This window comes from Lissotriton vulgaris, chromosome 4_1, assembly GCF_964263255.1.
Source record: "Lissotriton vulgaris chromosome 4_1, aLisVul1.2, whole genome shotgun sequence".
NCBI lineage: Eukaryota > Metazoa > Chordata > Amphibia > Caudata > Salamandridae > Lissotriton > Lissotriton vulgaris.
In genome coordinates, this window is record NC_141691.1 from 128,346,960 (window position 1) to 128,371,583 (window position 24,624).

At 45.0% G+C, this 24,624-nt stretch overlaps 1 protein-coding gene across 3 annotated transcripts in view; it reads left to right on the forward strand.

The window, feature by feature from the left end:
* ARHGEF9 (Cdc42 guanine nucleotide exchange factor 9) overlaps positions 1-24,624 on the forward strand; it is a 1,106,557-nt gene that overhangs the window by 776,978 nt on the left and 304,955 nt on the right. Inside the window, exon 1 of one of the 3 annotated variants that reach the window (XM_086918382.1) lies at positions 5,840-5,959. The exons of the other annotated variants lie outside the window; for them this stretch is intronic. The gene's annotated coding sequence lies outside the window, so the exon portion shown is untranslated. Of the gene's footprint in view, positions 1-5,839; positions 5,960-24,624 lie in introns of those variants that run through there. 3 annotated transcript variants of the gene reach the window in all.

A 24,624-nucleotide genomic window follows, 5' to 3' on the forward strand; every position in this document is an offset into this window, starting at 1 on the left:
CAAATAATCTGTGAGGCAGTAAAGAGTGGTTTTTAACATGTTGGTTTTGCTGAACTGTGTTAATAGCCTGCAAATGATCCTGACCTTGGCGCTGCTGAAATTCATGTGGGAATGATAGTTTATTAGGAACGTTGTTCTAATAATATATGTATTGGGCCATATTTATTGTCACTGCCATGGCATATGTATTTATTAATATAGTGCAAAGGTAATATTCAGCTTATTACATCAGCAGTGTGAAATTCACAAGAGAAAAATCATTGAACAGGGCCTAACAGAATAAATGTTAAATTACTATATGTATAGAAGCAACTCTCCTACTAGACACGATGCCTCTTCAATGTGGTTTTAACTTACTACACAGATATAACCCTTGCATCCGGGTTATAGTTAAATCCCATTTTATGTACATACACACATGAAAAAAATCCGATAGTGTAAACCATATGTGCAGAGTGTAATATGCTGTTTATTCACATCAAAGCTGGGCTTCTTGTGAATCATGGCCTCTCCTCTTATTCAATATTGGTAATAAGTAGAATATTACACATACTCATGCACGCGTGCGCGCACACGCAGATGCACAGCGTGTGTTTATTTGAATAGAACACACACAAATAAATATACATATAATATATATATATATATATATATATATATATATATACATATATACATATATACACACACATACACATATATAGGATAATATCAATAAAAACATGTTGTATTAATTACAGACATACAAATACCTATATTGATCATCTGTTATTGATAACATAACAATGATAATAGTTGAATTCATAATAATGGCACTACAAATAATAGTAACATAAGCATTAGTAATATGTCTCTTTCAGCTGAAGATTCACAGCTTCAGTGAGCTATTAATGTCAGGTGGTGTTATTCTGGCCAGATGGTTCTCAATAGTGCATTACAGAAGGTCACCAATAAAACTTAGAAAGGTGTCATGACATTTGGGATCTTTTTTCATTGTTTACCCCACATATAGATCCATCAAGTGTCAGATTCTCTACGCCTCAGCGTAATGGAATGGGAGGAGGGAGCAGAGCACCAATGCATCACTGCGGGGATTCGATTTCCCCCCACACGCGTGCCAGACTGGCTGAGATGTAAGAGGGCAGGCCCTCGGCCACTCCTGGTGAAGCTCGTCCTTGTAACCAAGACTCTAATGGAAAAGCAGGGAGACTGATGGCAAGGGCCTGTCAACGCTCACCCTTAATAGAATAATTGGCGGGATCCTCCGGGAGGATGGCCTGTCAGCTGACATTTAGAATAAACAGCGACAAAGCCTTGATAAAAGGGCATTGATCGTAACATGCGTGAGGGACGGGTCTCCTCCTCACCCTTTCGTGGCATGTCTGATTTGACGTCAAGGTTTGGCTGAGGGGTTGGGTTCAGGAATCACATCTTAAACTATGGCATTAGAAGATCTACACCAAGTAGGCCTCTCTAGCTCAGCTTGTGGCTTCTGCGGTCAAGCTGTTCTTCTACACCCAAAGAGAGCCATGGAGCCTTCGTAGTCATGGCTTTGGATCATGGAAAGATCCTCCTTGCAGAGACACACCAGTAAGTGACTCAGAGGTTTAGACTTGTGCAGAACGTGGATGTTCACATTCTGTGATGGTTACTTTGCCTCTGGCTCACTAACCACACCGTCCAGGTCTGCAGTGGCTTCTGGTGGCTTTCACAAAAATTTGAAGATGTACGTTATCCTACACATCTCTTCATATTTCACTATACTAATTCAACACTAATCCTTAATGGGTTCCGGAGTAGCATGCTACTCGCAGAAAAAGCGATTTGACGCCTCGTTGGGGGTTTTAAGCGCTATATAAATGCAATTACAATACAATACAGGGCTCCACGATGAGTAATTGAATACCACCAATGAAGCATTAGATGACTAAATAGTTCTTCCTCAGATCTTAGGAGTTTGCCCCTTTTACATGGTTGAGCTTCAACAAATGCACCTCCCTTTGTATTTGATGATCTGAATGTGGTCAATAGAAAACATCTCAAGTTGAAGGTTTAGAGCCTGAACTTTGGGAAGATACCTTGATGATGCACTTCCTTTTGATTTTTTTAATACTTAAAATGGCATATCATATTGAAGCCCATGACTAGAGAGACTGAGAGCAGCCATTAAGAGGAAATACACGTTGGATCCAAGGGTACCCCACCACCATGTGGGGCATCACTCTACTGGAAATATATAGGAATCTGGTGATCGAATGTGATGAGTAATAATGAAGACAAACATGTGTAAATTAAATGGAGAATGAGCATTAGCAGAGTGCCATGTCAGTTTCTGGCACAGTTAACATTGGTTCTGAAGTACTTAATTTGAGCCGGTGGTTTCCAGTGCTTGGCACCGGCACGTATGACAGTCCACCACATGGTGGCGCTATCTGTGTTATTTTGAGCTGAGCACACTACATGTGTTTAATAATTGAATATACATTAAAAAGAACGAACACCTACCGCCTATGCCATTTGTATACGTTTGGGTGGCCTGGAATTGTCACTCATGTAGGAGTGTGATAATGAGTAGCTGTAATCCATGACTATTTAGCTAGGCCAAGACTGCCGGCCAAACCGTCATGCGCACTTAGGGAGTGTAAACCACCCCCTGCTCCTCTGACACCGCCCAACCCCGCCCTGCCCCATACCAGCTGAGCACGGACGGAAAAATAAAATGCTAGTAACCAGGTGATTGTCATTTTATTTTTCCTTTTTCACCTGCTCGCAGAGCAGTGGGGCGACGCTCCTCCGCATCAGCAGAGGAGCTGCCCCTGGTATAAACAGTCCTAAAACACCTTCTTGAAATCTAAGTAAAACCAAGGCTGTCTTATCAATCTTCTTTGAAACTAGTCAATGTGTGTTGTGAAACACTACAGATGTGCGTGTTCTGAAATTTGCTGAACTTATCCGACTCCACACTTGCTTCACTGCATGGCTAGTCCAACTAGGAGAAGCTATGTCATTGTAGCTCCCAGCCACCTCCCTTATTACACTTTGTGGTAAATGCCGAAATGCACACACCCACTAGCTTCTCCTCTCCTGCTATTGCTGTTCATATGGGACTGTCATTCCAGTGTACAGTCCCACTTCTTGAATGTGTTCATAACTCATTCGGAATAATTCCTAATGTAAAAATCATATAATCTTCTAAAATTGTGGGATACCAGCCTAGTTTTCCATTGTGTAATTTAGGTTTGGGCGAATAATTCCGCTTCACTGGCAGAGTTCGCAGAGCTTTGCCCACTCCGAGTTCCACTTGGAACGAAAAGTTCTGGCAAAATTCCACCATAGTGACGGATGCACTAGCAGCGGATTGTTTCATCATCGGGTCTTACCTCCACCAGGAGGAAGAGTTTCTGGGTGTAGAGACATAGTGGGATCTGTGTGGCGTGTTACTGAACTGGTGACACCATGCTGGCAGTTCTGTTGTGCATTACTGCCGCCATCTGTACAGCAACTCAAGCCTGACTGGAGTCAGACCATTGGACCTGTAGTGTAGTTCCTATATTCCCAATAGGCTCTGCGCATTGGAATAATATATCCTATAGATGTGACGTAGGACTTATGACGACTAGGACTCTATTGAATATATTAGACCTAATTGTGAGTGCCAGCTAGCTCAGAGGTCACTAGAAACTTTCTTAAGTAAACAAGAAGGGATTTGTTTCTGACAACCGCATAAACATGACAATTTTGTTTCCCAAGATAAAACGTATCTTCAGAATCGTGGAAACAATAGATAGATATTTCACTCAGTCAATCGTGCATGCTTCGTTTCACCAGAGGTGCAGAGAAATAGAGAGACGGGCGTTTTCAATAAAAAGGTATTTATTGAACAGTCTTCTTTCTCAAGCATAAGAAATGAACTGCTACAATCGTAATACTGGCTGCAAAGTACAATGCGTACAGTATGAAGAGTATTATAAAATAATACTGTAAAAGCATGGTATGGTTTCTAAGCAATAACATACATAGAATACATACATCAATAAATAAAGACTAATAGTACTCAACTGGTGCTTCTAAAATACGCCTACCCCGATGTACCTAACCTAGGTCTAGTACGAGGGAAGAGGTAAGTGAGGTGTAGCATAGGTTTAGTATTCTCTTTGCCAAGAATCTATCCAAGATTTCTCTAAGGGTCTAATCAGCTCCGTACCTTGGTTTAGAATGAAGGAAGTCTGTCTGGTATTTCTCTGTCTCAGGACTCGATTTCCCAACAACCCGCAAGGGTAGCTTGGAAACACTGGAGCTGGATTTCTCGGCAAGAGAAAAGACAGTGTCTCTCTCAGTGTGTCTGCTGGAGGGTCGGCTTCCTTCGGCACTGGCAGCAAAGCGAGATGCGTTGGGAAAGTAGATAGTCGAACTGCTCCAAACCACTGTGTGTTTGCTTGGACAAGTGTGGCCATATTTATACCTTGAAGATGCCGAGTTTGACGTAAGGTTGGACATAATAACGTCATTAAAGAGTCTCAGTTCTTTGAAAACTCCATGAGTTCTTCGACAAATCAATATTCAAGCAAGGGGAAGTCTCTGACTGCTGAAGGCGAGTTTTCCAAGAAATCGTTGTGGATTTTTGGAACTAGTGGAAGTAGCCATGCCGTATTTGGACTGCATGAGCTATGTCTAAATATGGTTATGATTTCTATTCCTACATAAGGATAAGGTGATTTATACCTATATGAGGGCATGAATCAGGAAAATGACACTAGGGTCCTAAAATCCTATACAACAGACCAATGCAGAAAGTTTATGAAGCCCCCTTGATACACTTGAAGCAAAAGCCAACTGAGGATGTTCAACCTGCTCATCCCTTCGGTGTCCTGGTGCAGTCCCCAGCATTCCTTGACCATAAGTCATCTGCTGAAACGTTCTGCAAGGGACTTAGCAGTGGCGCATCTGGGGTCTTATAGTGCCCCACCAAGGGCACATACACATGCAGCCTCTAGACAGCCCTATCTTGTGATGACGCATACAAGGTTCCTCGTTACCAGAGAGATGAGCTCCGCTCTTCTCGGAGATGGCCCTTTCAGAGGTCGAGCAACACGATCAGTTGGACTCCACCAATGCTCCTTCCCTGATACACCATTTAATATCTTGGTTACCGACCACGAACTGTCAAAAATGTTCAGCAAGGTGGACCTGCTTCAAGATCTCCAAGCAACATCCTGTCATGAATGCCGTCAACATCTAGAACCCATCTACGTCATTGGTCCGGCTCTGACTCACCATCAGGCTAAACTGTGAACTAGACCATCAATCACCCCCTGTTGCAGCTGGCATCATCGCTCCAGCTGTTTTCCAGTGCACTGATGTTTGTCTCTGAAACAGTCAGGCTCTATGATGTCTCACTTTATGTTGTTTTTCACCCCTTGACTCTGCTCTCTCGTTGTTTGTTGGGCGGATTGAAGTGTTATGTTAATAAATGCTTGGTATAGCGCAGTGAATCGACCTCGAAGGGGCATCTCGGCGCTAGTGTCCATTAGGACACGCTGTGGGACGCCCCGCTCTCCTAAAGGGCTGTCCCTTTGCCCTCATCCCAGTGAGTTAACATGCAGCCCACGTGCCAGCGTCGCCTCCTGAGCCCAGCACAGGTAGGCGCAGACCCAGTGACTACGGCAGCCCAGTGCTTCGACGCCCGCTCCTAACCAGCCCTCCGCCGCCCCCACCCCCCACAGGCACATGTGAGGCTCCGAGGACCCGCCTGCTCAGAGCACAGGACCCGTTATCCCCCCTCCCCGGTGCTGATGCTGAGTGATGATGGGGGAGAGACGGAGGAGGTGTGCGTGCAGGGGAGCCACCTTCGCGAGATGAGGCGTCGAGAGCATGGGCACGCCGGGGCCAGGAGGGTGACTCTGCCCGCCCCCTCCGCCTGAGACCGGGGTGAAGGCGCGCGACCGTCGGTCCAAGGCCGGTAAGGAACGCAACCCTCTCCGCCGAGAACGGAGCACCGGGGGGCTTCGTGAGGGGAATAGATCACCTTCTGCCCCCCTCCCCCTTACCTTTGCCTTTCAGTAGCACTGGCTGCGGATGGGGATGTCAGCCTATCTCTCTCTTCCCCCCCAATTGGTTTTTTTTTTTATCTGATGGTGAAAAATCTAATATCTAGTTTTTTGTTTTTTTTTGCTTCGCTCTTTTTTTGCAAAAAGCTTGCTTCTGACCCGCGGGTGGGCGCGCGCTGGCCTCGAGTGGGCGGAGGGCAGCGCTATTTCAGCCTTCCGAGAGTTAACACAGCGAGTCATTAGTATGCGGATGGCGGAGGGGAGGGGGAAGTGTGCCGGGGAAAGGTCGGTGCACTCGCCTCATGGGCTCGCTCTCATCAGAGCCGCTTTCATTCGCACCCTCCCGGCGCCCCCCGGCAGATGGGGCTCGGTGCAGCTGCCGGCTCCTTGGGTCTTAGCATGCGGCTGCTGCTGAGCCGTGGCTGCTTGGGCTGGAAACCGGCGCGTGCCCATCCGGGCCCACCCCTCCAGCAGCTGCGTTGGTACCTTCCTCGCCACTTGATATGGTAATCCTCCGCCGTGCGGGCTGCATTCCTTCCCCCTGCTCGTGGCTGCCGAGCCGCCGCCGCTGCTCACTAGTTGCAGATAAACTGCTCGCCTCGCCTGCGTCATTAGAGCAGGGGGAGAGGCGCAGATAGGAGGTGTGTGGGCCGCCTGGGAGGAAAGTGCGTGTCTGTTGCACACGTCCGTGCTTGTAGGACCCACACTGCATTTGAATTACAATTTATACTGCATCACACAGTGACTAGGTAATTATCTTCTTGCCGTTTGAATAAGATGGTCTTTGCCAAAGTTCTATTTTTTGGGCTGATTAAAAGAGCAATATCCCTGTGGCACAACGTTTGGACCCTCGAGCTTTCGTGAAACACACAAGTGCAAGCTGGGAGTGCAGGCGCTGAGCACTGCAATTGAAAAACACGGTGTAATAGATTGGGTAACAAAGGTTCCTGAAAGGCAAGCCCTGGAGCAGCCCTCCCAAGCTCCCAGATCTATGCGTGAATAGCTCACCCCCTCTGGAATTCTTTACATTAAACACATACATGCGATCAGACCCTGTTCAGGCGACAGGCTCCCGATTGTGTAAGCCAAGAATGGTAACATTTTAGCTGCCACCTGCTTATAATGGCCTCTGCTTCAATATATGTCACTGTGAAAATACATTCTCCTCATTGTTTTCCAAAACCTACAGCTTCCCAGTTTTAAAATGTTGTAATGTATGATTCAAGTATCTAAAGTCCATTTTTACCAATTGTAAAACCAGGACTACAATTCCCAGAATGCCGAGAAAAACTTGACTGGGTGTCTGGGAGGCGTGAGGGCTCCAAGTGACTGTTGGCTTGGTGATAGACACCATGTTGTAGATCTACTTTAATGGGACTGTTTGAAGGTTGTGGCTTAAAGTCAGCGATAAACCATGGACTGTTTAGGGTTAGAGAAGGTTGACCCAAAGACTTTTCTACCCAGGTCTCTTTGTGTTCAGATCTTCATTACGAAATGGGTTTTATCCGTGTATACTACTGATGCACATATAATCAACAATTCCCAGAAAGCATAGATTTGCAAAATGCCCCTCTAATTCGGGTATTCATAGGAAATTTGAGTCATCTGGTCACCTTAGTTTACAATTGTTCTCAAGTCTGGATAGAGCTTTAGACAGCATGATCGGGTCTGATTTAAACCCAAGAGGGTTCCCTAAATTGGTTAACCAGACCCTAAGTGGTTAACATGGCCTTTGAGAAGCAAAGGCAGACGCTGTCAGTTTTCAACTCCGGGTTGTTCACAGGAAAAGGGCAATGAGAACAGACCACATCAAATAAGCCAGCTCCAAAGGCCGGCATTCATTTTTATAAATGAGCATTATTGCCCTCTGCTGAGGGGCATTAACAGTGCTTAGTGCCCAATAGCACGTGGGTCGAAAAACAATTAGCATCAATCTCCCAAATATCCCCGACACAGGCAAATAACCACACCCACTATCTCTGGTTGCTTTGTATCCCTAGCACTAAATCTAGAATGGAGGCAAATAATATAGCCTTAGAGCCCGACGTATCGGGTTCTACCAGCCATTAAACGCCCGCTCCATTCGTCTCTGGCCTTTAGCAAGGGAGTGAGCCTTTAATGGCCGGTAGAGACTGCTATGGAGGGCTCTAAGGCTATTAGAACTCTGCCCTGGAGGGCAGAATGTTCTAATTAGTAAAAACAAAGGCCTCTCGGAGCCCGGGGGGGGGGGGGGGGGGGGGGTTAAATCCCCTTGGTCTCCGAGAAGCCTTTGTTCACGGCAACAGCTATGAAATGAAAACATTGGAATGTTGCTCTCCATTCTTCTACTGGCGATCAGAAGCCCGGAGCACTCCGTTGTTTTCACGGAGCACTCAACATTCCAATGTTCTAATAGAAGCTAATGCCAGCAAACTCGGCAAAACAATTGGTCGAGCCAACCTCAGTAAACACATAAATTGTTAATCTGAGTTACTAGCACGATAACCTGCTCCACATAAACCTGAATACCAACCATATATTTAAACATACTGCTGGCCGAGCCTTTTGGAAGAAGGGCATATTTGCGGCCGCTCGGCGATGACAAAGGCCATCCAACCACATACAATACACACAGCTGTTGTCACGAATAACGAAAATGTCCCTTGGTTTTACCAGCAGCCATCATGCCCTTATTGTGACCTCAGTCACTGGAGCTACAGCCTCAAGTGCATTACCAGCCACTCCTCGGTGGACAATACACTGGCATAGGCACGTGCTATGTGTGGGCTACAAATGCCCTTGTGCGGGTGGTGCTGCAGCCCTTGGAATTATACAGGCCTCACGTTACTCATTTATACAGCTCACATTACTACATTATTTGTGTTAGTTAACTTGATGATGCTAGTCGTGCAGCTATCCGAAGGATGAACAAGCACTAGGTTGCTTCAGCAGGGTTCCATCCCTATATAAATGTAGGTAAAATAAGGTGTCAAGGTGGATCAGTGTTTCCAGGACACTTTCCTTCAGTTCCGGGCTTTCCATTAACAACCCAGCGCATTCTGGGAGTTGTAGTCTTATTTTAGTTCTGTTCAAAATAGAGTTCTACGGAATATTATTTTTACAGTTTATAAGGGATTGGCAGACCTATTCCGGTCTTTTTCCAGAAATGCTGTAATATTACATATCCTAAAATAGTAAGTACTTTTCTCATATGTACTGTTGTCACCTTACACCTTACTTTCATGTAGCAGTACCATGCATTATATTCCATGGCACTTTGTAAGGACACGCTGTACTGCCTGCACTGCCCTGGCCTTTCTGAAGCTGTAATTCTTGACCTACCAAGTTGTATATTTTGCCTGCTGTGGAGTTCTCTTTTCTTTATCAAATCCAGTTATCACCAAGAAAATAAATATTCTCCATTTTAGTAATTCTTCCAACAGAATTCTGTGTTCGTGCTCTAAAAATGAAAACGTCCTGATGATGACTGGTTAATTGTTTATAGGGCGAAACACTGTCAACATTTAGACCCCAACTCCTTTGCCTAGTAGATTGGTTAGAGCGGCTGAAGCTCATTTCGCTCTAATATGCTTTTGATGCTTCTATACACTGGTCTACGCACACGCTATTCATGTTTCAATTTGCATTTAGTATACATTTATTCATTAGTATACACAATAAAAGGACATGATTCAATGAGCTTTTCAAATAATCAAAAGCCACTTCTAATGTTCTTGTGTTCTTTTATTTTAACAATTTGTTCACCTTTACTAATGAATAATTTGGAGAGGTGCAATTGTGATTTCTTCACCCCCTAGTCTCCCCACACCAATACATATTTAATTTGGTACATCGTATTAACTTTGTTGAGCGGAGTATGAAGAATACCTATGTTCTTAACGCAGCTATGATTCAAGGATTGGATATTTCATTCACATGATGAATTACAGTAATGCATGTCACCTGGATTCCATCTTCATGTTTAGACACTTTAAGGTTGGTACAAATGCACTTTAGAATTTTTTTTTCTTTTTTGTTCTTTAATGTAAAGGAGTGGGCATTTCACCATGGTTTGTCAAGTTTGGCCAGGCGCATAATAGGCACAATTGAGTGTAATTAGTAGCCACCTTGGTAGAATTGCTGGATTGACTGATTCCTTGCATGTGATTATTATTTTATAGCCCTGAAGAAGTCAAGTGGGTAATTCCCCGTGACGAAACACGTGTTGGCTGGGCAAAATCGTTAGAATAAAAGAACACAAGAACATCAGAAGTGGCTTTTGATTATTTGACGAGCTCATTGAATCATGTCCTTTTATTGTGCATACTAATGAACAAATGCATACTAAATGCAAATTGAAACATGAATAGCGTGTGCGTAGACCAGTGCATAGATTAAAAGCGTGGGCTTTTGGTGTCCACACAGAGGGCTTAGGGTGTTTTCCCTCATCTACTGCACCGCACTTAGAAGACAAGTTCCACCATTACACTTACTCGAGAGGCGCCAGCACCCCACAGTAAAGAAGCACCCCACCTGTTGCTCTTGCTTTTAATTGTCACCTACTTTTAGCAATCAGTAGGCAAAAGCCTCTTGTGGACCATACCAAAAACATGCAGTAGGCTTAGAGCTCACCCACTGCTTACGCTTTGTTGTCCTTATTGTCACTCATACTACATTGCTCTTATTCAACGGCTTGCCTTTCTCTTCTTGTGTTTATCGCTCCCCTGGAGCATAGCATCTTTAGCATATTTTTAACTAGCTGACTTGTATCCTTTCACTACTCACGTTTAGGGAACTACTTTTCTCTACTAGCACTCCATAAGAGTGCATGTGTTTTCCAGCTCCTTCTCAAATGTGCTGCGTACCCTCAGATACCTATCACTGCTACCCTAACCCCCCATGTGATCTCTCCCTCGAGTGTTGCCCTTCCTATTGCATACCCTCCTTCACCCTACAGGTTCCCTGTAACTCCCTTCTTCCCACTACAGCTTTAATTTTAATGTAATTCTCCTATGTCCATTGCTGCTCCTCGTCCACTCCCAGTTGCATCTCTCCACCTGCTCTTTCATTCCTCCCCACCCCTCAGGGTACTTATAAACTTCTTTTTACATTTTTGGGAGGGCCTGCCATCTCCCATTGGCTGTCAAGTCCTCCCCCTTTCACAAATGTGCTTTTATACAAGTGAAAATGCATTCTTTCATTTACTGCTGCAAGTGACGTCCCCATCTTGGATCTTTAGATGTTAAAAAAAGGCCTGCCTTATTCAGTAGATGCATACGTGCATAATGACGCACATGTGCACACCATCATGCATGCACACGCTTACTGAATGACGTGGCTACATACCCTCATGACACTTGTACAGTGGGTTTAGATCCTGCACATTGCTTGTCCTTTGTGTGTATTATGATCACTGTCATTTGATTGCTCTTGGTTGATGACTTGCCTTCATCTTTTTGTGTTTGTCCCTCTCCTGGTGCATAACCTCTTTTTCATCCTTTTGACTGAGTGACTTGTATCTTACCACTGCTCACATTCAGGGAACTACTTTTCTCTACTAGCACTCCATGAAAGTGCATGTGTTTTCCATCCCTCTCCTGTGCACGATGCTGACCCTCCCCCAATACCCATCTGCCCTCTTGTTGCTCTCCTTCCCCCCCCCCCCGGCCCCCCCACTTGCTGTCTCCCTCGTGTGCTGCTTTCCCTGTGGGATATCCTCCCTCATCCGACGTGCTCCATGTTGCTCCCACCTCTCTCTCACCACAGCTTTTTTATTTGTATAAAATCCTCCATGTCCCTTGCTGCCCCTCCCACTTCCAGTTGTTCCCCCATCTGTTCCATTGTGGCGCCACCACCTTTCGCAGTCCTCAAAAATATTTTTTTAAAATATTTGGAATGCATGACAGCTCTCATTGGCTGCTGGGTCACACTGATTTCACAAACACTCTTGTGAAAATTTGTGAGCACCTTAAGCCAATGACTACCTCATCACTGCCAGCCTAACAGGCAAAGGAACCGAAGCGGGTGCAGGTTCGCCACAACCATTAATTGAGGTAGGGCAGAAGCCTCAAGGCGCTACCTAGTAGCTGTGCAAAATTATTGCAAACAGTCCAAAAAATTGTCCATTGGAGGTATATGGGGGTATGCTTCCAGGAACCAAATTTCCATTTTACTTGTAGTACTGAAAACCTTTGCATCCTTTTTGTGAGCAGCTGCAAGCCTTCCATTCTCCTGTAGGTGTCCCCTTGTTCCAATCTGCAAGCGCTACCCAGATGTTCTTTCCATCAGTTAGTTGATGCTCGGTGCTCTTGCATGCTGCAATGTCAAAGCCCACTCTCAGGATGCAGCCGCAGTGAGTATGGAGAAGAGGACCTCTGAGCTCTCAAGTTCTAACCAGAAAGTGTCTGTCTCTCACGGGCTCTCTCATGGACCAGTACCTCTTGTCTCACTCTTCCAGGTACTCTCATCCCTGCCTTCTTCTTTTGTCACTATTTTCCTATCTTTTTCTTCCTCCTTTTTGATCAAAGTATGGTAACCGCTGGTAATTTGTAAAAAAGAAAATAAGTGTTGGGGTTCTTGTCAGGAGGCAACTTGCTCCACCCCATTTCTCCTGTTAGCACCGCCTAAAACAGAATCACTATCTATGAAAGTGGGACGAGTATGTGGCGTAATAGCCAGAACTGCCGACTTCAGAGCTGGGGAACCAGGTTCGAGTCTTGGTGTCGGCTGAACCTCCTATGATTCTGGGTAAATCACATAATCTTCCCGTAAATGAATGTGTCCTTAACTTCAGCTCATGAAAAGTGCCGGTGTTGACGATTAAGTGCCAGTGCTGAGCACCGGAAACCACTGGCTCAAATAAAGCATTGTATGGTGATTAAAAATTAGCCTTGTTTCCCTAAACAGAGTGCTGGTGCCCGTCAACCACAACGGTCAGCACAAATTGCTTAATGCTTCGAGCTCAGATGCCTGGTGTCCTAACCCGTTTGACGCTCATGACGAGCTCAACTAGTCATGAGGCACAGTGGAGCTGTGCTCATGATGAGCTGAGCTCGTCATAACAGCCATGGAACGCCCATGCGGGGATAATTCCCCTCCTGTGCGGGGTGTTCCATTGAGTGGGCGGAGTCGTGATGAGCTCAGCTCGCCATGAGCACAGCTCCACTGTGCAGCGTGACGAGCTGAGCTCGACACGAGCACCACGGCGCCGCGCGCGGCCCTCCTCCTAACCACATCGCAGTGGAATTAGCCCCTCCCCGCATCGCAGTGGAATTAGCCCCGCGTGGAAGGGGTTAAGAATATGCTATGCGTCAAGCACACATACAGATTTCCATTCTTCGGCCAATGCCTTCAGAATGCACAATCTCTGGGTTTTAGGAGTTTATTTCTGAGTAGAGCACTTTTCCTCCAATCAGTCTCTCTAGGGGGTATGCCTTCCTGGCAGGCTTTTATCATCTGACCCTCTCTCCTCTGTTTCAGGGCAGTGGGCACCTGAGGGGCAGAGCGGGTCTCCATGAACCTGCACTGCGGCGATGCTGAAACACTCTCAATCCACTTCGCTGCACCTGGTCACACCTGACACCCAAACAACTCACTTTCCTACAGTCAGAGGATCACACAATCTGAAATAGCAATCCCATGAGGGACACTTTCTGCAGCACTGCACTGGGCTCAAGACATTGTCAAAAATTGTTGCACCTGCCATTTGCCACACACCACACGTGTCCACACTTCCATTCAGAAGCCCATCTTCTTCATGTGATACATGAGTGACACTAAACAACTGTCTCATCTGATTTCTACCAAGAAACTGTGTGTGCTGCTACTTTCATATGTTCCTTTTTATGCCATGCCATTTATACAAACGTGTGCCCACAAAACTCCTTATGTGGAAACATTTGCTTGCATAAAGTACCTTCACAAATGTATTACTAGAGTGCAAAGGTCACATTCTATGTCATTAAATAATACTACATTATTACTTTGAGAAACCTCTGCTTACAACATCACAATCATATTGTAAGCTTTTTAAAGAGGAAAGGGCTGGGCCCATACCTACAATGTCTTTTTAGATGGATTTTAGATCTCTGCATGAGTCAACCCTTTGTGTTATAGGTCAGGTTAAATCTCTTTGATTGTAATGTCAGATTAAAAAAAAGGACTTGTATGAAATTGTATACCATATATGCAAATTAGCAGATTGTAATATGCCATTTATTGCCACTGTTAAGAGTAGGAGGGTCTTGTGACTCTCTGGAGACCATTCATTGTAGCCCAAACTCCTTTCCTACAATCAAAAACAGTAATCAAAATTGCATCTTATGTATTTTATATTCTACTTGGGCATTTTGGTGCGAATGGCAAAAAGCCACTTGCTTTTCAAACAGGAAACTGTTTATTGAAAACGGTAATTGGAATATTGCCTCCTACTGTCTTCTTTATCCACCAACTTCCGGAAAACCCTCCACCTCCCAATCTAAAAAAATAGATACATCCTGCTACTCTCCCCACCCATCCATGGCAAAACCTTCACCTCAGATACAAAAAAAATATCTGGCATCCACCCGCTCTGCCCCACTACCCTCAGGAAACCCCTCCACTCCATTGCCTATCTTAAATAAAAAAGAAATCTAGTATCCAGCCACCAATCGCCACCCCCTTAGGAGTGCCCTCAGCTCTCCTGGCCAGACTTAAAAAATACACTTGGTGTCCTGTGTCCCCTTTCCAACCACCCTCAGCAATATCCTCCCCTCACACTCCAGTAAGATAAAAAATTCACTACATGGTGCCCCGACACATTCGCCCACCTTCCTCTGCGCAGTCCCTCCCATGCAGACGTAAAGCCATGCTCTCAGCACTCACATTGAAAGCATGCAGCCGGTGCCTCCTTTAGTTAGTACAGCCTCCATTTTCCTGTCAGTGTGCCTCAGTGCTAACCTTCATCTAACAGGGGACATAGTGGGTGATGTCACCAGAGAGCCACCCGGATTCCCTCACCTCCCTTGTGCAGGGTCTGACTGGTGAACCAAAGCAGCCCTGGCAAATATACTCAAACCAGAGCTGCTCCCCATGCCTCCTCTTGCAATCTCTCTCTTTCCATCCTCCCTTCGTCTTTAACCTTCTGTCGTCTCTCTCTCTCTCTCTTCTCCCTCTCTCTCTACCTCCCCACTACCCCCCTCCCTTTCTTAAACCCTCCCACTGCTTTTTACCTCAGGGAGCTGGGTAAAGGTACAGAAGAACCAGGAACGGCCCTGGGCTTTCAAAACCATCCTCAAAAGTCGCCAGCCCACTGGGGAAATGCCCGGTGGAATAAAAGGCCTGTCCGGCCGTGCCCCTATGTCTTTTGAGACTTGCACGAGGTAGTGGATCAGCCCCGTTCTGAGATGGGCTCATGGGCCTGGTGTTTCGCAGCTCTGATGCAGCACAGAGAAAAATCAAAACTCGGTTTTCTGCTGCTGTGGCATTAGAGCACTGAATTACAGGGTTTTGAAAACCATATGCACTTAAAGCCACAAACAACAACGTCATAACTATGAATTGCGGAAGCTTGTCCACAGGTATACACACACAACTATATACGCACTTTGTCAGAACGTGCTGCAAAAGTTGTGAAAATTCTTGATTTATCCCAGTCGGAGTTAAACTCACTTCACAGGATATTTCATTTTTTGAATAAACTCTGGGAAATGTTTAATTAATTTTGTGAATATCTTTTTTCAAAGCTGCTCAAAGAATACCGAAAAGATCTGCAGCATGTCTAATTGTTATAATGAAGATCTGCTGATGTGAATAATTTGGTGTACATAATTAACGAAGTGTGTGTGATTCATTGTAATGCTGGTCGGTTTTCTGCTTTATCAAAAGAAATATTTTGAATATTTGAAGTCGCTCGGTTTTTTACCAACTTTGGAAACTTAATAAAGTTGGAGAAGTTAAAAAAGGGATGCTAAATGCTGCAAACCCTGAGAGAAGATACTGGTGAGGGCAAAGTTGGCAAACTCTCCAACTTTGCTAAGTTGTGAAATTGTCACACGCCCTGCGCCAGTGATTAACTTAGAGTAAAATATGGGCAGGGCCCTGTATTTTCCTTAGGTCCTACTGCTGCATGCCGGGGTTGGTTAATGCCAAGTCAAACTTGTCTTGGTTCCACCATATGCATATAAAATCCTGCAAACCTACCTTTTTGCGGCAATAGTCTCTCCTGCGAGCAAGTTGACAAACTTTACAACTTTTCAACATTGTGAAACTGTAAACTTTGCACCAGTGGCAGCCCACACTGATAAAGACTGGTGAGGTGGGTGGAGGGGGCGCAGTATGAAGAGGGGGCTGGTGGGAATCACGCAGGGAGAAAGCACGGCGGGGGTTTTAATAATAATTTAAAAAAAACACAAGGCTTACCTAGTGCTGCCGGCCGCCTCACGCTCCTCTGATCCTGGTCCCAGCAGTTCCTGGGACCGCATCAGACTCCCCATCCTACCCCTGCGCTACCATCAAGCATGAGAGTGACGTGGGGATCGGCCTGGGTAAGCTGGACTAATGCTCGCTCAGGCAAAGGGAGTCTGTGCTGTTTCTCCAACCTGACTGTGCAATGCAGCTGTGTTGGAGAAATCTAAGTGCGCATGTCAGTTTGGTCGGCTTAAGACGGCCGGCCAAGCAGACATGGGCACTTAAAAGTGCACATCTACCACTCCTGCTCCCCCTCCCATAGCCAGTCCTGCCCATCCCTGCACATGTTGGCTGAGAGCCAGCAGCTGAAAAATGAAACAATAGTAAAATATTGTCCATTTTTCCTCTGCTGGCTCATAGTCAGTGGGGGGACGCTCCTCCTCTATTTTCGGAGGAGCTGCCGCTGCTTCACACACACTCTCTGCCAGATAGGGGTAGTACCCATTTGAAGGCCTTTGTGAGTGATGCAAGCAGTCTTGAAGTGTGCTCTAGATTTTGAGAAGCCAAAATTGTGAAGTTAAAAAAGAGGCAACAGGCTCAAAGTGAGGACCTGCCCTGGCAGTCCGGGCTGGACTGTTCCCATGTGGAGCAGGGTCAAGACTGATTTGCATATGGCTGGGTCCAAACTGAGGTGGCATTGTGGGCAAAAATGTATGGATTAGAATGCGGCCAGAGTGATTGGCAGTGGCTGAGGGTAATTTAAGTATTCCATCCATCACTTTGATTGTTTTTGCATTTGCCACCCTAGCTTTTCGGAAGGCAGAGTTGTGAAGTTAGAAAGGAGGCAGCAGGCTCAAAGGTCTTGAGGCAGCCAACAACTGAGTGGCCACCTGTAATACAGCCTTGAGCAGGGCTCAGTGAACTTTAAAGAAGAGAATTACTGTAATCTACTCTGGATCGAAGAGGTGCCTGGACCAGAGTCTTTAAGTCCTGACCCGACGTGAAGTGCCTGATGCCACAGGGCAGTTTCGAAGGTTCGCGTACACGCTTGGCCAGGGCAAGAATCTGTCTTTGTAAATTAAGTATCTTTGCGGCGGATGAAACCAGGGATTTTGCATTGTCCACCACAGCCAGTGTACAATCCAGGTGAGTACATTACTGGATGGGCCTCCATACGTTTTATAAAGGGAGAAATGAGACCTGCAGACTATTTTTAATAGCAATAGGTTGCTTAATGTGCCTTTATGGTGTGTGGAACTATGGTGCTAGGTCACCTTCCACGCTATACATCTTCATGAGGTCAGTAAATTGATTAGCATTTAACTAGGTAATAGTAGCAGCTTCTATTTACATTACTTAGAACTGTGCTATATCCAAGTGCGTTATTTTTATATGCGTTCTAGAGGAGGATAATTCTGTTACCAAACACATTTTCCATTGCACCATTTTTAGCAGATCTTATATTGCTGGGAAGTTAGCTCAGAAGGCTGATGTAATGCCTGAAGAAATTGTTGTGCAACCTAAATATTACAGGTTCAGAGCCTTATTGGTTCACTCAGTCTCCCATCCTTCTGAGGATGGTAACAGGAGTATGACAAATTGAGCGACACAGCACCTATTATTCCGGCGCTTTCAGCCTTGCATTATAAATAGGACTCCGGTTTTATGGTATTTTATTTTTAATAATTTCAATTTGTATTTATTCATATTTATTTTTGGGCCATTTTATTGGTATTTATCCATATTTATTTTGTATTTTGAGAATAAATGGAGCGGTAAAATGATATATTTGCACATTTATTAAATTCTTGGACGTGCACTCGTACATGGATGCCTGTCACATTTTAACAAATTAAGCAGCCACATATAGCAAAACACCACACTCACAGGTATATATTAGCATTATACTACAAATATGCGGTAACATATGCCTGTGTTTAAGGAAATCTCATCCTGTTTTTTTAACTCTCCATGCTCTCCATCTGCTCAGCTGTTGCTTGGAATTAATGAAAGATAGCATGGAGAGTCTCTCACAAGAAGCACTATTTTCAGTATATTTTTGCTTTTAAAAATAGTATTTATCTGTAAAACTCAGAAAAAACTGAAAACCGGTAACCTTAATTATAAAGCGCTATATGCAGACACGCCATTATATATACAGCGCTAGCTAGCGAGTACTCTTCCACTAGCATTTTTCCAGCACTCTCAGCTCCTGACAATTGTCTGAATGTCACAGCGGCCCTGTTAATTCAGTTGTCAGGGCCCCCTCTCGCCCCCACCCTGATGCTTCAGGGGGAGTCCTGGGAACTGCAAATGATAAATAAATTCATTCCCAGGCCTTATCTAAGGTGAATACCCGGAGAGCTGCACACGTCTGCCTACATAATTTGGTTTTAGAAATCAAATCTCTGCCAAGTATGAAATCAGTTTTGTGGTCTAGTGACTTCAGAATGCCTCTGCATTTGATTTAGAGTGGCATCTTTCTCTCACTGCCCCTGCTCCTCCACCCAACACCTCTCTCTGCCCCTCCCCCCAAGGGCTGGCGTGCATCCTATCTTTTGTATTGTATGTGAATTCGTTTTTCAAGTTTCAATGTCAGCTGGTGATTGATGGTGAATGGTGTATTAGACAAAAATAAATGTTGTATGGCTCAAAAAAGGGCTGATCGACCCTATCGGTTTTATCAATCGTAATCGATAAGGCCAACATTAAAGGGCTAAATCTTTTTAAATCCATGTGATAGGTTTATATGCAGTGTGCTGTGACTGGGAATGTATGCACTTATGAGCATGCGATTTTGCACCAGCAAGGGCACTAACCGGCCAGTGCAAAGTGACATTTGCATGGATGAAAACCATCGTCAAAGCGACATTTGCACCAACTCAACATGCCATTATGCAGGTGGTGCAAATGTAAGCTCAAAAGATCTCAGTCATTGGGGAGAAGTCCCTAGGCCAGTCAGTGCCTCTGTGTATGTTAGAGCAAAACTCTCTGAAGCAGGGCCGCCTTTAGAGGCGTTGGCACCAGTGGGGTAACGAAACTTGAGGGGGCCGCCCTGTACAGTACATATGGAGGGTCCCCCCCTCCGGACTCACACAGGAGCACTCAGGTCAGGGTACTGTACCGAGGGGACCCCCTGGTTCTCGGGGGTCTTTGTTACGCCACTGGTTGGTGCCAGTGCGACAATCATATTTGGGGCCCTCCCCCCATAACCGCAGTGGTTAATTTGAGCCGTTGGTTCCCGGGGCTCGGCACCAGCACTTAATCATCAACACTGGAGCTTTTAGCACAAACTCAACCGAAAGGTTTTTGGAGCACTTTTCATGAGCACCAGTTAAGGACATATTTATTTTTTGTAGGCACGGGGAGATTTAGTGATCTGCCTAGAATCACAGGATGACTCTAACATGGTTCCTAACATGGTTCCCCAGCTTCAAAGTCGGCAGCACTGCCTGTTACGCAACATCCTCTCCCCACCTGTAGGGCGTCATGGTTAGTTGTTGGTTCTGTTATAGGCAGCACTAATAGGAGCAACGGGCTAGTGCAAGCCGCCTCCTGACGAGAGCCCCGGCACTTCTTTTTTCATTGATTTGCCTGAATTGCGTCGATTGGCATGTATGCGGTATAAGATCATATGTAGGGCTCCCGGTTTTATGGTATTTTAAAAAAATATTTCCATCTGTATTTATGCATTTTTTTTTGTCCATTTAAACGGTATCTATCAATTTGTTTTTGTGTTTAGTGAACAGATGAGGTGATAATATATATACTTCTGCATTTATTTCACAGATAAAAGTGCACTCATACATTGACCCTGTCAGCAGATTACACAGCCAAAAAGAATAAAATAATAAATCCACATGAAAAAATTAGCATAATATCTCAAATGCATGTTGAGATGTGTAGTAATTTAAGCAAACCTCATTCAGCATTGTACCTCCCCATGCTGCCAATATGTACAGCTTTTGGCCATCAAAGTCATTTATCTTAAAAGAAGCCAAATTATCTGCATTACTCCACTTTTAGAAATAAATACAGGTAGGAAACACAATGTTTTCTGTCTGTATCTATCTGTAAAAATCTGTGAAAACGGAAATCAGGGAGCCGTAATCTTGCGCCATTGTTGCTCGTGGTAGTAGTCTTTCCTCTGAGTACGCACTGGTGCCTTAAAGCCTTGGTCCTCTGAAAGTAATAAATGGCCTCTCTTTCTTCCGCAAGGGCTGCTCCCTTCTTTTCAGATCTAAAATACAATATTTTGTATGCATAGAGTATTTGTAAAGCATAAACCTAGCCAAAAAGGCAGGAAAGCAAGGAACAGGGTCAAAGGTAAGAGTTTAGTCACCAAGTGGTGCAGCTCCAACCTGACTGGCTCAGGAAGCTCCATAGGCCCCTCCCAAGAGGGCGTGTCTAGTACGCGCACGACGAGCAAGGATAACATCCCATGAGCCTCGTCCAGCTGCGAGGTAGGACTCTCAAGAGGACTAGAGTGTGGAGAAGTTGGGGGTGGTTAGTGGATGGTGGAGAAAGAGAACATTCATGGTAAGGGACATTTTCACTAAAATGTCGATGCAGGGTCCAGACTGGACGGATTGTGCGCAAGATTTGCTGCTTTATTAAAAGGCAGCGGAGCAAACAGATGGCGACGCGTGCTTTTAACTAATGCTAGAGATGAGCCTGGGGCAAACTCCCTTTATTCTGTTCTAAATTAATGAGTGGTACAATGCTGCAATGTGGCTGTGTTTTTCTTATAATTGTTATTTATATATTTTCAATCACATGAATTAAATCTGGGACAAACATCTCACACGCCAATGCTTTAGGGAGATTTCTTTTGCACTCAATTCTTTAAATGGAGGCCAGATATTTTCAAAATATATAAAATGTTTCCCTCTTTTGTACAATGGCTGCATATGAGCACATATGCCAAATCCGAGATTCAGTGCTAGAAACTTCACTACCCTTCCTAGTTGTCTAAGATAATTCCTTTCACAATTATTGAATCCATTCATAGAAATTGTTTTTTGTGGTAATTTCAAAGTATCGACTAGACTTTTGAGAGCTTAACCTTCGTCCCCAAGACCATTGAAATTATTTCCATAAACTATTCCAGTAACAAGCAACTTTCAAACAAGGAAAAAACATATACACCCAAGGACTATTTAGGGATTTGCATACCCATTTTTGGATTAGCATACGCAACCGGCATGTTCGTAAGAAGAAGTTTGTTAACTGTTAACTGCAACCAGTATTTTCTCTAAAGAGCTTCTGCAAAGTTAAACTAAGTCTACCTAATTATGGAAGTTTGCATACAATATCCTCTTCCACAGTTCATCAGACATGGGTTCTCAAGCTCCACAGACCATTTGTTCCTCAGCACTTTAAAAGACTGTCGATTGATAACTCTGATGTTTAGACAGTCCCATATTTACTACATATGTTAAGATTGAATGGGTACTGTACGTTCACGTTGGTCTGATAATCCCTTTCTGATTTCCCTTTGAAGAGCTTACGCCTGACCCCCTGTGGAGTGTAAACTTCGAGCACGCTGCGCATGGGCCGGAGTGGCATAGGAAATGGGGGAACCTAGAAAAATTCCCTGAGATCCAGTGTGGGCAGTGACTCTGTTATTATACGGTGCCCACTACCCGCCCTGCTAGTTTGCATTTCTTAATGGACTCTAGGCCTCCCTCCTCATCATCTGGAGTCTTGGCGGGACTAAGGTGTTGGCCTTTTCTATTGCCACAACCATCATGGATCCCTCTTGGCCATACGTTGTTCTGGTACATGTCCCATCTCCCTTGATGGCCTTTTCTCACCATCACGATGTGCGACTAAATCTAACGCCTACAACGCTGTCCTGATCAGGGTATGTGGTGTTCCTCTGTAGGAAAACCCAGCAGAAATCAAAGCAATGGAATTGAATTTGTCCTTCTTCTAGCATCCCGCAAACCGAGGAAGTTTGCTGCATGGACCTGCCCGCTTCACTACTGCGCAGTACACATGAGTTAGTTTGTTCGAGGTAGCCAAGCCAGCCAATAACAATGAAGATACTGCAGGAAAAAGCCATGCATTTGAGCAGTTACACCACATAAAGGTAGAAGCAGGGCAAGCAAGTGTTCAGGTTACAGCTCTAGGACATGGGTCTGGGCAAAATACACATGGGGCAAGGGGATCACAACATTGAAAGATAGTAAAAGCCAGGTTTACAGTTGTCCAATAATAATAATAATAATAATAATTCTTCCTCCTCTTTCTCAACTTCCTCTCCTTCTTCCTTTTCTTCTAGTTCTATTTCCTCCTTTTCTTCCTCTACATCTTTCTGTTCCTCTTTGTCACCCTCCTCCTGGTCCTTCTCTTCCTCCATCTCCTCTTCTCGTTCCTGATAATAATGCATTTATTTATTTATTTTTATATTCATCTATTTATTTATTTGTTTGTTTATTTATATATTTTGTTGCTTACTAAGCACAATGCCCACCGAGGCCTATTGGTGCTTGGAACGTTTAAAAAGAAAAAATGGAAATAGACAGAAGCAATGACTTCATGGTGCCAGAATTAAACCAAAGCACATAAGATCAATTTTCTAGAGTCCTTAAAAGCTCCAAAAATAAAAATAGGAATTGACTGGATCCCGTGAGTTAGATCATTCCAAAGTTTGGGTAGCACGTTCTTACAAGCTGGATCTCTGCATCGCTTGCGAATAAAACATTGAGCGTGTAGGTAGTACTGGATCGCAGTTGAAGGCGGGCTGCTAAGGAACCACTAAACCAGAGGTCTTCAAACTTTTGTAGCTTGAGCCCCCCCAGCTGAATTTTTTTAGATGGTGGGCCCCCCCACCACCTGACAGAAATTTCTGGACTCGACCGCCACGTGCACATTCCGGGCATATTTAGCCCATGTCCCGGTTTATGGAGAGGGTCCACTAAAAACAGGGGGAGGTGTTTTTTAGGTTTTACAAAGCAGGGATAGTTAGCCGTTGTACCTGATTAACAATCCACTGTGGGCGGACCATTTCCCACTGGGTGATAAACATTTGATATTCTTCAAATATTTTCTGTAAATCCTAGCTCCCTATTCCGGTTAATGCCTTTAAGAGGGGCGGTGGTGTGTGTTCTTCCCAAAGTTGCTGCCAAGGTCTCCTCAGATGTAAAGACCTGTTGGCATTCGATCGCCCCCCTCCGGCCTCGGTCAGGCTGACCCATGGTCTCTTTACCCATGTGCCCAGAGCTGATAATCTAAGTAACCGGGCCCACAGCTCTGCCACTAGCCAGATCAGACCCCTCTGCTGCTGGGTGCTAGGGTTGCATCTTTAGTAATGGTGCCCTGCGCAGGGTTGCCTTACCATCTGAACCGGCCCCTTCCATTGAGGTGAGGTGGTCTTGCTGGACACAGTCCTTAAGCCCAGTGCGGTGCCTCCTGCCAGGCTTCACGCAGTGGTCTCATTTGTTTCCAGATCTGTGCATCCCAAAATTGCCCACAGCCTCTCTCCACCCAGGCGTGCCACAGATTCTCCCCATTTCAGCCCCGCAGTCTCCTCTCAGGCTGGCACAGCTCTGCATTTCAGCCCAGCAGTCTCCTCTCAGGCTGGCACCGCTCCGCATTTCAGCTCCACATTCTCCTTGCGCTGGCTCAGCCTGGCCCTCTCCTTATGGCACTACCTGGCCCTGTTCTTATTTTAGTCCCTGGGTCTCCTCACGCTGGCCCTCCTCCTTATTTCAGGCAGCTGTCTCCCCAACCTTGTTCTGCATTGCCATTCCCCTTGGATGGAATCTACATGGCATTTATGAGGGTTTCCCCAGCCTGTTGCTGTTAATAACCTTGATTGTCCACTTATAACAGTACAAATTTGGGGACTTCAGTGTACTTTTAAATTCAAGCCACACTATTGTCCTCTGTTGAACTACTAACCATCTCCTCCTTTGTACTTTTGGCTTTTTTTTCATGCTGAGAGAAAAGAATTGAGATGTATGAATTGGCGCATTCAGAAGTAGTAAGAACATGTCAGAGCAGCCTGAACACGTGGCATTTATGTACCAGGCTCTCAAAATCTTAGCTTATGCTTCGCAAGTTATATTCCAGTTCCATTGCCTGTGGCTTTGAACAGCCCCCTAAATCTTAAAGATGTGGGGTTGGGACTTAATTCCAGGCAAGTTTGAAGTGTACCTTGTACTATTCCGAACGACCTTAGGTGTTCTTCTGAAGGATTGAGTGG